The following is a 15,500-nucleotide window of genomic DNA, read 5'->3' as shown; positions in this document are numbered from 1 at the left end:
GGAATTCCAATTTCACTGCTTACTAAAGTTGCAGCAGTTCTGCTCTCAATAACACACTGGAAGTACTGCAGGAAAATAGTATGTTGTGCCCTATAGATGGATGTAGCAGGATGCAGCCACAAAAAGTGCACTCTTCCCGGGCACAGTGCTCAGGGCTGCACGACAAAGGCTGAGGGTGGTATGCCTGCATGGCAGAGTTGGCGGGGTACACCCTGGCTATTGGGTCAGGGCTGCAGAGGTGGATGGTGGCGGTACAATGTGGCAGTTCAAGTTCCAGCATCTTTTTCTAGAAAAAAGCCCTGGCAGTACCTATTTATGTACTTGCATTGGTATGCTTTTGGACTGCTAGGTTGGCCGAAGCTAGGACAGAGCAATGAGAGCTCACTCTGTTGCGCGGATTCGAACCGCCGACAAGAGGCTCAGTGGTTTAGACTACAGCACCACCCACATCCCTGCTACTTTGAACACAGGTATGGCTGTCCATTGTGCATATCAACAAGTCCTAGCAAGAGGCTCATGAATCACTTTTGCAAAGCAGGACTATGAAGGATTTGTTTTGGCTTGTGTCTTCTCAAGCATGTATTTTTTCTTTACCAACACTAATATTATTTAATGTTAAACTTTAGCAGCCTCTGAAAGATTGAAGACCAGGCATTTAAACCACATCAACTCAAAGGTTAACCTTAAAAGGCACACAGAAGTGCAAACCTAATGGATGGGCTGTCTTCAAGCATTTTAAGAGCTTTGATGGAGGAGTATTTATTACTGTGTTGTAATTGTTTGTCTTGTTAGGGTCAACGTTAACAGGGTTGGCTCTTATTAAGGATAGCATTAAAGTGAGGCTGCAATTACCGGTAAACTCCTACAGGCAGAGCATGATGTCACTGCTTCTGTGCAGGAAAACAAGTGATAACAGCATAAACTGTATGAGAAATGTTGGCCCCTGCCATTTTACACCTGGGTTCAAAGCAACTGGTACTTTTTTTTGTACACAGTCAAATGTCTTTGTAGTGCCGTAGTACCCATTAGCAGGAATTCACAGCTGTTCTTCTGTCCTCCTGTTCACAAATCCTTCTCCTGACTTTACACTAGCACCATAAACATCTTTAAACATTTTAAACATCTTTAAACATCTTAAAGATGTGGGCCAGATTTAACTACCCCATTCCAGTAGCAGAAGCCAGCTCAAAGACCCCTGCTTAGCATAATGGGGCTCTCCCCCCCCCACGTGCCTCCCCCACACCTGTCCCTGAAGGATAGGAGATCCCACAAAACTGCAGGGGGAGAAGAGGGGAGATGGTTCCATCAGAGAAGCAGAAATGCTGGGGCTGATGGAACAATCTCATTGGCATGTCATATTTACTATCCCAGACGGTTTCATGAACCAGACTCCACTTCATCAGATGTTAACTCCTGAGAAAAGACACATAAGATTGCACTGTAAATCAAGGTGCAGAGCAGACAACAGCACTCTAGATCTAAAAAGAAAAATGGATTTTTATCTTGAAGGCTTAGTGTCAGGCAGGTTATTTAGACTATTTACGAGTGACCATTAAGCTTCCAGTTAAAAGAATAAAACAACACAATAAAATTCAACAGTCAAATAATGTAAAAAACAGAATCCCCATTCCGTAAACTTGCCAAACCGTAAAGCAATGTAGTAGTAGTAGTAATTATTATTATTTATTTATTACTTATACCCTGCCCATCTGGCCGAGTCTCCCAGAATAGTAAAAACACGATAAAACATCAGACATTAACAACTTCCCTAAACAGGGCTGCCTTCAGATGTTTTCTAAAAGTCAGGTAGTTGTTTATTTCTATGACATCTGATGGGAGGGTGTTCCACAGGGCAGGCACCACTGCCTAGAAGGCCCTCTGCCTGGTTCCCTGTAACCTCACTTCTCACAGTGAAGGAACTGCCAAAAGGCCACCAAAAGGCCCTAGGAGCTGGACCTCAGTGTCTGGGCTGACGATGGGGGTGGAGACGCTCTTTCAGGTATACTGGGCCGAGGCTGTTTAGGGCTTTAAAGGTCAGCACCAAAACTTTGAATTGTGCTTGGAAACGTACTGAGAGCTAATGTAGGTCTTTCAGGGCTGGTGTTATATGGTCTCGGCAACCACTCCTAGTCACCATTCTAGCTGCCGCATTCTGGATTAGTTGTAGTTTTCGAGTGATCTTCAAAGGTAGCCCCATGTAGAGCGCATTGCAGTAGTCCAAGCGGGAGATAACTAGAGCATGCACCACTCTGGTGAGACAGTCTGTGGGCAGGTAGGGTCTCAGCCTGTGTACCAAATGAAGCTGGTAGACAGCCGTCCTGGACACAGAATTGACCTGTGCCTCCATGGACAGTGGAGAGATGGGACTCCAAAAATCTGCAGTTTTAATGAGTGGAGGCATGGGGACAGAAAACAGAACAGCCTAGAGGAGAAATATGGGGTCAAATGATGCTGCAGCCATGAAGGGATGGGGAGTTGTGTGTTTTGTGAGACAGGAGAGACAGAGTGTGCATGTGGGTTTGGGTGATGATTCTAGGGGAAAGTGATAGAGATGAACTGAGAGTGGATAGAAAGAGAGAATGTGTCTGCTTGGGATGTTATCTGCTGGGATAGCTTAGTTGGTAGAGCATGATACTTTTAATCTCAAAGTCATGGGTTCGAACCCATGTTGGGCAAAATATTCCTGAATTGCAGGGGTTGGATTGGATGACCCTTGGGATCCTTTTCAACTCTACAATTCTATAATTCTATGACTGGCAGTGGCTTTCTGGGCTTTCAGGCAGAGAGTCTTTCCTAGTCCTACCTTGATAGGCTGGTGGTAGGACCTGGGACATTCTGTGGGCAAGTAAGCTACAACTTTTCCCCCACAAGCCACATTCTATGCGATTCTTCCCCCTCCCCAATTTTTAAAATTGTTTTTTCACAAGTTATAAGCATAATTTAAACTACCATAAAGACCAACAATATCAAATAGCCTGTCATTTCTTGGGAAAATGATGCCATTCTTAATCATTCAGGAGTACACTTGGTATCTAGATGTGGCCGTTCCACATGACGTTCTTGGGGGGAAAGTGCTGCAGAAAACATTTCCCAAATATGGCCATTAAAGCGAACTTTTAGGTGCAGGAATTTCATAACTCAATCAAAACCACGTGGCTGTGCACTCCAGAGCCCTTCCTTCACAATTGGCCTAAACATGTACCCCAGAGTAAAATGGCACTATTTCAAACATGCATCCCCGCCAAAGATTTATCTGTAAAATGTCAAGTTGACAAGAACATGTATCATACACAGAGATGCTGATTGAGGAGTGGCAGTTGGCTGGGTTTGCCTATTGCCCATATGCTCAGTGGCAAACCCACATTTCTCTCTGCATGATCTTGGCTTAAATTGATGCTTGAAAAGTAAAAGGCTATAGTCAGAAGCTGCCTTTTGAAGCAAGTGCATCTGGAAATGCTATATATATATATACACATACATACACACACATACATACATAAATATAAATAATTTTCTGTTTTGTTATGATGCTCTTACGAGTTTTCAAAATACTGCAACCAAGTATGAGGAATGTGGTTAAGTATGAGGAATTGTGGAAATCCTGAAATCAAAATAGACAAGACACTTTATTTTTTGCACTTGTTAGAAAATCATAAGATATGTTTGGGAAAAGCTGAAAATGGTCAAACGTTCCTGATGACAGCAGAAATTATATGCACATTTTTTTAAAAAAAAATTATTATTTTATTACAAAGCATATACAAAATATTACAAATAAACAAAAGTGTACATATATACATCCTTATTTCCATAAACACAAATCATTATCTAAAAAAGAAAAAAAGAAAACAAACAAAAAAGACAAAGAAAAAGAAAGAAGAAAAGAAAAGGGAGAGAGGAAAAGGAAAAGAAGATCGAGGGAGGATTCAGAAGGAATCCTTCCAAATCTAAACTATATTTATCACCATACATAATCAATATTAAAATTTCATAGATTGACTTCCAACGCTACTCTGAACTTCCTATAACTGAACTAGGAATTTCATCTGTCATTCTTCTGACACCATTTAATATATTTTCTGATAGTATCACAAATCTAAACACATCCAATACCTCTCACTTAATTCTTGTCTACCTAAGTAATCATTAAGACATTTCCATTGTTTTTGAATTGTATTTTTTGTTTTTGTCGTATCAAATCAGTCAGCTTTGCCAAATCCAGATATTCAGACAATTTACTCAGCCATTCTTTTTTGGTTGGAATATGATTTCCTTTCCAATGCTGGGCTATCAACTGCCGTTGTTGCATATAAAAAAAACTTTACTTTCTCTTTTGGGATATCACCATTCATTATTCCTAATAGGTATGATTCTGCTCTTTTATTATGTGATGTTTTTATTAATTTTTTAATTTCATCGTGGATCATATTCCAATACTTCTTAATTTCAGGGCACGTCCACCAATATGAAACAGTGTTCCCGCCTTTTCATTGCACCTCCAATACTTGTTATTTTCAGATTTATTCATTTTAGCTAGCCTGTCTGGTGGCATATACCATCTGTGATGTAACTTCAAGTTAATATCTTTTGTCCAGAACTTAACCCATTTTTATACTCGATTTCATAACCTAAATCTTGTTCCCATCTTAATATATTTTTCCCTTTAATTTCTTGATCTAATTGCTTATTATTTAATAATTTATACATTTTTGTGAGTATTTTCTGTTTACTCTGTAGAAATTCTTCTACTTTCGTTAGTTTATTCTCAAATCTTCTGTTTTTTAAATCTTTTTCAAAGGTCGCTTTCAATTGCAAGTATTCCAACCAGCTTATTCCCATCATTTTAAATTCCTCATAATCTTTTAATTTTGGTCTTTCATTTCTACCACTAATTCTTTATAGGTGGGCCATAATTTTCTTACATCATTTTTAAGTGTGGAGGGCTTTTCTCACTGAGTGATTTGTAAATCTTTTATGGACCTGTAGTTTCTTATACATTAAGTATCCGTGCCATCTGTAAATTTTGTCACAACCTTCTAGCTCTAGAATTTCCTTATTTTTGAGAACTATCCACTCTCTTAACCAGCTCCAACATGCAGCTTCGTAATAGCTTCTTAAGTCTGGAACCGCAAAGCCACCTATTTCTTTAGGACCTGTCATTGTTTCTGATTTGATCCAAGCTTTTTCCCCTTGCCAAATAAAATTGGCAAGGTCCCTTTGACAATCCTTCAAATATTTAGTCCCAATTATTATCGGTGATGTTTGAAAGAGGAACAAAATTTTTGGGAGTATCATCATTTTAATCAAAGATACTTTCCCCAATAAAGACAATTTTAATTTATCCCATTTTCCTAAGGTTTCTTTAATCTTCCATTTTTAATATAATTATCTTTAAATAAATTTGTATTTTTGTTTGTCATCCAAAGTCCTAAATAGTTCACTTTACTCTCTATTTTTAACCCAGTTGTTTCTTCCAATTTTTCCTTTTCTTTCTCTCCCATGTTTTTTGTTAATAATTTCAATTTTTCTTTATTTAATTTGAAACCTGAACACTTGCCGAATTCATTTTTTTCCAGGGCTTTTTGTATACTCTCAGATGGTGTTTCAATCGTGATTAGCACATCGTCAGCATAAGCTTTGACTTTATAACAGTGGTTTCCTACTTTTATGCCTTTTATTTCTCTATCATCTCTTAATGCTATAAGGAGAGTTTCCAATGCTGTAATAAATAATAGTGGCGACAAAGGGAAGCCTTGTCTCACCCCTCTCTCAATGCCAAATCCTTCTGAAATTTCATTATTTATAATTATTTTCGCTTTCTGATTTTTATATATAGCTTTTATTCCTTTCACTATTCTATCTCCTATTTTCAGATTCTCAAATGTCTCTATCATAAACTTCCACGAGATACTATCAAACGCCTTTATGGCATCAACCAGTATCGTTGCTAATTTTTTTACTAGGAATCATTTCGGCATATTCCAACAAATTGATGATTATTCTAGTATTATCTTTTATTTGTCTTTCCGGTAGAAAGCCAGCTTGGTCTTTACCTATAATTCTTTTAAAGATAATTTTCATCCTATTTACTATAACCCCAGTGAAGATTTTATAATCTATGTTTAGTAATGAAATCGGTCTGTAATTTTTGGTTAATTTCGGACCTGCACCTTGTTTCAGGAGGAGCGTTATCAAGGCTTCCTGCCACAATTCTGGAATTTCTCCTTTATCTAAAATTTCATCCATAATTAATTTTAATTTGGGGGCCACTATCTCTTAATCTTTTGTAATAGGTTACTGGTATACCGTCTGGGCCAGGTGATTTCCCAGCTTTCATATTACTTATTACCTCATTGATTTCTTCTATTTTGATATTTGAATTTAGCATGTTATATTCCGCTTCATTTATTTCTGGCAATCTGTTCTCCACTAAGTAATTCTGTATTTCTCTTTCATCTTTCTCTTCTGCTGTGTATAATTTTTTATAATATTTCAAAAATCTCTCCTTAATTTGTACCTAGTGTGAATTCCTCTTCTCCTTCCACTATTTTATTTATCACTCTTCCAATTTTCTCTCTTTAGCCAAGCAAGCAAGCATTCTACTCGGTTTATTTGCATGTTCAAAATATCTTTGTTTTGCCCATAATATTTTCTTATGCACAATTATAAGGGAGTGTAGACATATAATTGTTTAGTTGGAAGGGACCACATGGATCATCTAGCCCAACCCCCCTGCAATGAAGAAATGTTTTTACCAACGTGGGGCTCGAACCCACCAACCTCTGCTTAAAAACCTCCAATGGGTGAGCCAGCCATGTTTATGCTTTGTCAGTTATTTTTAAAACAGAGCTAGTAGTCATATCGATGAGAAGCAGTGCTGCTGCGAATGCTGCAACCAAGGCTTTGTAGGAATTATTTCAGAAAACAGCTGCTGCTGCCGCCATTGTATCAAATGAGGTTCCCAATCTGGCCACGTTCCTGGAGAAGCTACTCGTCCACTGCCTTTTTCTTCTAAGCCTTCGCCTGCCACTGTGCAAGTACAAGGAGCTCTGCAGCTAATTAAGTATTAAATCATTTTCTTTAACTATATTGGCATCTCTGATGAAAGGCATCTATTCATGCTTTGTTTTAATTAGCATTTGTTTGTATCTCCATGGGAAGGAAGAGCTGGCTAGAGTAGCCTTTCTTTCCCAAGGTCAAGATAAGGTGTCAAGTTTCCATGTAAATTAAAAGTGGTAACACTACAGCTGGGGGGTGGGGAGAAAGAGAGAGTTGCCTCCCTGGCTCATGCATTCAGACAGGAACAAAACTGGTGGAGTAGTTTGTCCCCTCTTATCACACACATTGCCCCAGTTTATACTGGAGGCCTTCCCCCTCCCAAGCCACGCACAGAGAGCTGGGAACAGAATTGCATACACCAGGTGTTTGCACAATCAGGAACTCTGTTTGAAGGTGTCATACATTTGAAGGGCTGTTTCAAAGTCTGGTTTGGAAGATAAAAAACCTTAAGAAGTGAAAGCCTTGAAGCAAATTCGTATCCTCTTTTTTGGTACTGTGTAACTGTAAAGGTAAAGGGACCCCTGACCATTAGGTCCAGTCGTGTCCGACTCTTGGGTTGCAGCACTCATCTTGCGTTACTGGCCGAGGGAGCCGGCGTACAGCTTCCGGGTCATGTGGCTAGCATGACAAAGCCACTTCTGGCGAACTAGAGCAACGCACGGAAACGCCATTTACCTTCCTGCCGGAGCAGTACCTATTTATCTACTTGCACTTTGACGTATTTTCAAACTGCCAAGTTGGCAGGAGCAGGGGCTGAGCAATGGGAGCTCACCCCGTCGCGGGGATTTGAACCGCCAATCTTCTGATTGGCAAGCCCTAGGCTCTGTGGTTTAACCCACAGTGCCACCCGCGTCCCCTGTGTAACTGTACCTACTTGTAAACTTAACCCGTGTGTAGGAATGGATGGATAAATCTGTTTAGTGTGGCATATTGGTTGTCCAGCTGGATTTGTATGGAAGTGACAATTAATTCTGCCTTCTATTGTATCCTAGGGTTATCGGATCGTTTTTACTATTATATTTGACCTGTAATTTATTGTCCTGGCTTTATGTTTGTATTGGTGTACACTGCCTTAATACTTTATCAGTGAAAGGTGGTATATCAGACAGACAGACAGACAGACAGACAGACAGACAAAAATACTTTTGCTGATTGAAATACAGAGTGCTTGGGCTTAGGATAGGGCCTTCTCTGTGGTGGTGCCCTGGAAGAGAAACATTCCTTTCCCTGAGGTGTGGCTGCTGCCAACACTGAAAATCTTCCTCCAGGCCTTTTGGAACTGAGACCAATGCTAATATCTCAGTTGACTTGGCCTGACAGAGCAGGAGGAGTGAACTATCCAGTCAACTGTGGCTTGTTCTATTTTAAATCAGTTGCCTGGCCTGTACTCCCTCAGCTATGTGGCACACTTAGATCTGTGGTCAAGCACTTCACTCCTTTCCTGCCTCCAGCATCTGCCCAATGATTGGGTTGTCCCTGATCTTAGTGATCCCTAGGCTAGTGAAGACACTCAGGCCAACATTTTACCTTTCTTGTATTTTATAAACTTAGCAGGGGCTTGACTCTGATGGGACTCCCAGCTGACCCTCTATGCATGAGAAAGGTGGGATCCCACCAGAAGGTGAGCTGTATTCAATGTAGCACTGAACACATATTTTTGTTGCACCATGACACAATTGCCCCCGTCTCTTTCCCTTTGCATTCACCCTAAATCTGTTCTGGGTTTTCCCCAACCCTCCAGAGCAGATTTGGGGATGATGGGGTGTATGTGCATGGGGGGGGGAGAGAGAAGGAAGGAAATCCCCTTGTACTAGTTCTAAATTTTGCATTAGCACAAAAATGCAGCTGTAAATCACCCAGTAACTCCAGCTGTAAATCACCCAGCCATCCACCCTTTTTACCTGTGGAAAGGGCTGCCCATTCCATGTGTGCCTCAAGAAACATGGGCTCTGTAAGCGAGCCCTGCTGAACATAGTCTTCCAAGCAAACATGGACAGGACTGCACTGTAAAGCTATAGTTTAAGAAATGGTGATCTGATGAATCCACAGAGCGCCACTTCCTGAGCTTATTTTTAACTCTTATTTCCTTGTTGCAGGCAGGGGTGTATTTCTGTGTTTGGGGGTGTTTTTTTGTCCACAGAACAGATAATACGTAATTTTAAATAGCTTTATGAAATCGCAGGGCCCTCTCCCGATCCCTGTCTCTTAATGTGGGTGCAGCAGTCCGCCCACTTAAAGCAGCTTTTAGCTCCAGAGCCTTCTGCCACAGCCTTCTTGATGAGAATGTCAGCCAAGCCACCCATCTGGCCCCTCCCTCCATTCTGTTAGCGGCAGAACTGAAGGAGGAGGCGGGGTGCGGTGCGGAGAGATAGCTATTTACTGAGTGCTTTTGGGGTTTTTAGAATATAAGACATTGTGCTCTTGGATCCATGTGGCTTTCTTTTGTGCTTGGGTTAAATCTGTGTGCGCTATTGTAGTGCTCTTTTAATTGTAGTTCACAGTCAAAGCCCCCCTTTCCCAAGAAGATTTTGACATTTAACGTTCGAGTACAAATTCTTTATGCACTGAGAGAACAAGAGCAAAAATAAATTGATCCACATGTATAGCGGGAAAGGAAGGGGAGCAAACAGTAGAAGGGATTTGCCTCTGTACTTACTTGGACGCCTTGGAAGGTCATGAGGCTAGAAGCAATCTTTTTGCTGTGTCTTAGAACTGGATTTAAAGATTGGCCTAAAATTTGGCTTCAGGTTTAGTATTCTAAATTGGCAAAGTAGACTGATTTTTTTGGGGGGGGGAGAGGCAGAATTTTTACATGCATGGCTATTATTATTATTATTATTATTATTATTATTATTATTATTATTATTATTTATTAAATTTGCCTACCGCCCTTCATCAGAAGACCACAGGGCAGTTCACATCATAAAAATACAAAATGAGAACACAAAATACATAATAAAAAGAACAAACATAAACCTATAACTCCCTCCCCTCCCACAAACACATTTGAAAGACCTGAATGTTCAGTCACCCAAAGGGCTGGTTAAAGAGGAACGTTTTTGCCCAGTGCCTAAAGATATGTAATGAAAGTGCCAGGTGAGTCTCCCTGGGAAGAGCATTACATAAACAGGGAGCCACTACAGAAAAGGCCCGTTCTTGTGTTGCGTTCTCAACATCAGTGAGGCTTACATCTTAGTAGATTGTTAAGACTGCAGCTTTGGCCTCTTACAGCAGAATGCAGAAATGAGTCTTGTGGCACGAATTATAAGAGAGTATGTCAACCAGTTTCCCCTCTGCAAACAGGAAAGCTTTTGCCATGCAATGTTCTACTTTCTTTTTTAATGTGATCTTAATCTAGGGAGAAAGCCGGCATTGAGAAGGTTCTTGCTCTGCAGTTTGCAAGGCAGCATCAAGTGATAACTGCTGGCAACAGAGTTCACCTTTCATCCCAGGGCAACTTCAATTACTTTCTCCTACAAACCCCCCCCCCCATGTAGAACAGTTATGGATGAGGGTACCTTTAGCTCTGCCCCTATCTGAAGTTTTACCGCTCTAAGACAGACTCTTTCTGCTTAGCAGTACTGTAATGGTAGATGACTGCCACTCCAAGATGCCAGCTTGTGAAGTAACTACACATAATCTTCCTCTCCTGCTGTGTTTACATAATGTACCACTGGGAGCTGCAATGAATCCCAAGGCAGGGATGTGATATAAAAAGGCATGGTGCCAGATCACATTATGAGGTAGAAACAAATATGCACACTAAAGTTTTAATGGCATCCTGCTTCTACCATAGCATGTGAAGAACCTTATAGGAATATAAACAAAATCGAAAATTCTTTCTAGTAGCACCTTAGAGACCAACTGAGTTTGTTCCTGGTATGAGCTTTCGTGTGCATGCACACTTCTTCAGATACACTGAAACAGAAGTCACCAGATCCTTAAATATAGTGGGGGAGTGGGGAGGGGTATTACTCAGAAGGGTGGTGGGAATGGGTGATAGGCTGATAAGTGTGGAAAACCTGTTGACGACTCTAAACGGCTCTAAACTTATAGGAATATGCAATTCATGCTTTATGTGATTATGGCTTTGAGTGCAAATTTATATGCTTAAGATATATTTCACTATCCTTCACTTCCTACTACACCCCACCAAGTTTGTTGGCACCCAAAGAGACAGATGTTTGCCTATCTGCTGAACAAAAGCACAGTTAAATCTATCTTTTTACAGAAAAGAGTAGATGCAGCAGTCCTGCAGACAAGTTAAAAAGAGCACCCCTGTGTGCATCACAACTTACTTCTAGGTGAATTGGTTTGTAAAGCAGATTGCCCCACGAAAGGCAAGAACAGTGAAACAGCATCCTTTGGTGAACAGACCTAATAATAATCTTGGGTATTTGTATCAGATATAATGAGCATAACCGGGGGGGGGGGGAATGGCAGGCCGTAACTTCTGACCGTTCACAATTTGTGTCTATTTCAGTGTTTCTTAGTCCTGTTCAGGGATTTCTTCCCAGCACACCCTTTTTTGTTGTTCAAATGCATCAAAATGTTTGGATTTGTGGGTACAACTGCACATATAAAACCCTGAGTCCATAATCCCAGTAGAAGGAAATGCATATGAATTTCTAAGCATGCAAAGCTTTGAAATGGGGAGACAAGGAGCAAATGGAAAGGTAAGGATTGTGAGAGGGGTGTCAGTACAGACATAACTTTTAAGTGTGTCTTGTATAAGCTGGAGCTGTTTTGCTTGCATGACTAAACAAGCAGTTATAAAGTCCCTGAGTGTATGAAGATCTTGACAGATGTGCTCTTCTGATGGTGTCTCTGAGCACTCTTTAATTATTCCTAAGGTACTTCTGAAGGGTGTGTGTGTCTTCCTTCTGACAGCCGTGCGCCTGTGCTCTGTTTCCTATCATGAGGATTATCTATCATTTATCTTAACACGTTGCAATAAAACTCTGGCACTTCAGAGTGATTGCTGTTTGGCATCCCTGGAGGGGCAGTGCCTCTTGACAAGGCAGTGTTAACATATTAATCCTTTCACAGATTGCGATGCTACTCCTGAAGAAAAGAAGCCCACGAGCAAAGGAGAAAGCAAAGCGACTAGCAAGCTCTGGGCAGCCCCTTCTTCTTCCCTACTTATGTAACTAGTCTTGCATTGCTGAGGTCAGCTTACCATTTGACACTAATGCAATGAGGAATTACAGCAGTGCTTTGTGAACAGAATCCAGACCGAACTAAAGTAGGGGAGAGTCGCCATCTGCAAGGTTCATGAGGTGTAGGACAACGGTCCGTTTGAGTTTGAGTGATACTTGCTCATGCTGTCCTGTGATGAAATGTGCTCCACTGACAAGGAATAATGGATCTTAAGGCAACCCAGCACAAGTGCTGCTTCCAACATAGTGTAAATACATGCACACTATAGGTGCAGTTGAACAGCACCTATGTATGGAAAATGGATTTATTCTTGTTTGTCTCCCACAACCCTTCAGAGCAGAGGGTTGGGAGACTATGGTGGTAGAAGGGGGAATCTCATTTGCATGAATGGAATTCCATGGCCCAAGCAGGACACTACAGTGGGATATCACCCTGTATGATTTTAGGAAAGATAAAAATTTAAGATAATCCAATGAAATAGCAAGTGCCATAAATGTGTCAATAAATTCAGAATGTTTGGATGGGAAAGTAGAATAACATTTTCAGTTGTAGATGACCAACTTCTTGTTTTTCTGCAGTAAGCTTTCTATTGCCTTCCTCTTTGCAAACTGGCAATACTTTCAGCAGTATTTACTTGCACTGGCGTAGGAAGGGCGGGGGCGTAGGGGGCGGGGCGCCCCAGGCAGCACAATCCTGATAGGGTTCCATCTAGGCTGCCCACCCACCCGTGCTGCGCTCCCCACCCCCAGAACGCGCGCCAATCCCGCCCCTGCCTGCTTCCTGCCCCCGGTGCTGGAGCATGAAGCTCCGCCACTGTTTACTTGTTGATGCACTACATACTGATGAAGTTCAATTACGTTTTCTCTGCATTGCTTATGTTCCTATTTAACATGTCTGATATAAAGGGGAAATGGGAATGAAAGGCTCAGCCATGGTTTTATGGGATAAATTGCCAGATTTTTAGGAGGTGGGGAATGATCGCCTAACAGCCCAATCCTATGTATATTAATATGAAGGAAATCCTCTTAGATTCTTCAGATTGCTGCTGAAAAATCTCAAGTGACAGCTGCAGCAAGCTGTCATTGCTTCAATTACTGTATAAAGTTACAGCAGGCTGCCCATAAGTCTTTTTAATTTGGAGCTTGCTGCTTTTAATACAGGCCGTGCCAAGTTTCATTTACTTTGATACGATAGCCTGGCTTGTGCCTATATTGATTTGATACAATCACATTGGTATACTAGGATGTGAGTAACTTCTTGAACCAAATTTGACTCCATCACGTTGTATTTTTATTCAGATTTCTGAAATATACTGAAAAGCCTCTGGGCTAATGCACATAAGTACACAGAAGAATGACAAACTAACTGAAAAGAGCTAAGAGTTAACTACAAATATCTACTTTCAAGTATATGATATGATAAGCTTAAAACAGAAATGAGGAACTCCCATCAGCCCCAGCCAGCATGGCCAATTGTCAGACATGATGGAAGTTGTTGACCAACAACAACTGGAGGACTGTGCTTTCCTCATCTCTGGCCTAAGAGAAAAGGGATTAGCTAATTTTGTGAAAGTCAGAGAAGTTGGCTATGATCATCATGCCTATAGTCTTCTGTAGAAAGCTGTAGTTAACCTGGGTCTTGCATGGCTTTTCTGCCACCAGTGTGAATCCTTTGGAATTATGAAGATTGATTTGTACAATTGATCCTTAATTCATGGCAGTTTTATTACACACTATGCTTCAGAAAATGCTGTTGATGTAACTTTTGAAAACAGTCTCCTTTGGCCCCACATTTCTGCTCTTATTCCTCTGGCACATCTCAGCTCTAGCAACATGTCAGCTCTCAGGCTTCCTTGCAATGACACTGCCATTGATGCAATCCACTTCTGTGCTATACTGGAGGCACAATCCAGAACAGCACACAATACTTAAGGAATCCAAATCACTATTTAAGCTGTAGAATCATAGAATTGTAGAGTTGGAAGGGACCCCGAGGGTCATCTGGTCCAACCCCCTACAATACAGGAATCTTTTTGCCCAATTTAAATGTGGAATTTAAGAATCATTTTATTAGATGTGCCATACTAAGAATCTGGAATAGATATAAACCTAGATTATGCACAAAGACACCACGAGAGATTTGTTCACCGCAAGAAGCTTTCTTCAGAAAAGAGGTGACAGGCCATTTTTATCATCAAGGAGATGATAAAATTAAAACAAAGGAACCATGAATAACAACAGAGCACCACAACTTTCAGTGGGTTTTTTAAATTTACAACTAGTAGATAGATTTAAGTTGGATAAGAAGACTTGGGGCTATGGAACAAAGTAAGGCGGATTTTGAGATGCAATTGGGTAGTGATTATGAGTATGTATAAACTCTTGTTGAAATTTGAAATTGAAGAGGAACAAGTTATAGGAGTATAGCGTCTAGATCAAGGGAAGTAATAGTACCACTATATTCTGCTCTGGTCAGACCTCACCTGGAATACTGTGTCCAGTTCTGGGCACCACAGTTCAAGAAGGATACTGACAAGCTGGAACGTGTCCAGAAGAGGGCAACCAAAATGGTCAAAGGCCTGGAAACAATGCCTTATGAGGAACGGCTTAGGGAGCTGGGTATGTTTAGCCTGGAGAAGAGAAGGTTAAGGGATGATATGATAGCCATGTTCAAATATATAAAAGGATGTCATATAGAGGAGGGTGAAAGGTTGTTTGCTGCTGCTCCAGAGAAGTGGACACGGAGCAATGGATTCAAACTACAAGAAAGAAGATTCCACCTAAACATTAGGAAGAACTTCCTGACAGTGAGAGCGGTTCGGCAGTGGAATTTGCTACCAAGGAGTGTGTTGGAGTCTCCTTCTTTGGAGGTCTTTAAGCAGAGACTTGACAGCCATCTGTCAGGAATGCTTTGATGGTGTTTCCTGCTTGGCAGGGGGTTGGAATGGATGGCCCTTGTGGTCTCTTCCAACTCTATGATTCTAAGTTAAAGAATGCATGCTTAAAGGGGCAAAATATATTGGTTATACAGATAGAACAATGGGAACACATGTGGACCAAAGGGCCAAAATACCCACACTGTTAGGATTAAAAGGGGATTTTTACAAAATAATGTACCATTGTTATTTAATTCCTGAGAAGTTACTCAGATTGCATTAAAAAATATTCCAAATGTCTGTTGAAAGTGTCAGGAACATGAAGGGACGTCCATGCTTGCTGGATGTGTAAAAAAAGCTGCAAAATATTGGATGCAAATGCACATTGAAAGTTGATACTCAGCTG

The sequence above is a fragment of the Lacerta agilis genome, chromosome 4 (genome assembly GCF_009819535.1).
Source record: "Lacerta agilis isolate rLacAgi1 chromosome 4, rLacAgi1.pri, whole genome shotgun sequence".
Classification (NCBI taxonomy): domain Eukaryota; kingdom Metazoa; phylum Chordata; class Lepidosauria; order Squamata; family Lacertidae; genus Lacerta; species Lacerta agilis.
Note: the sequence above shows the minus strand (reverse complement) of the source record.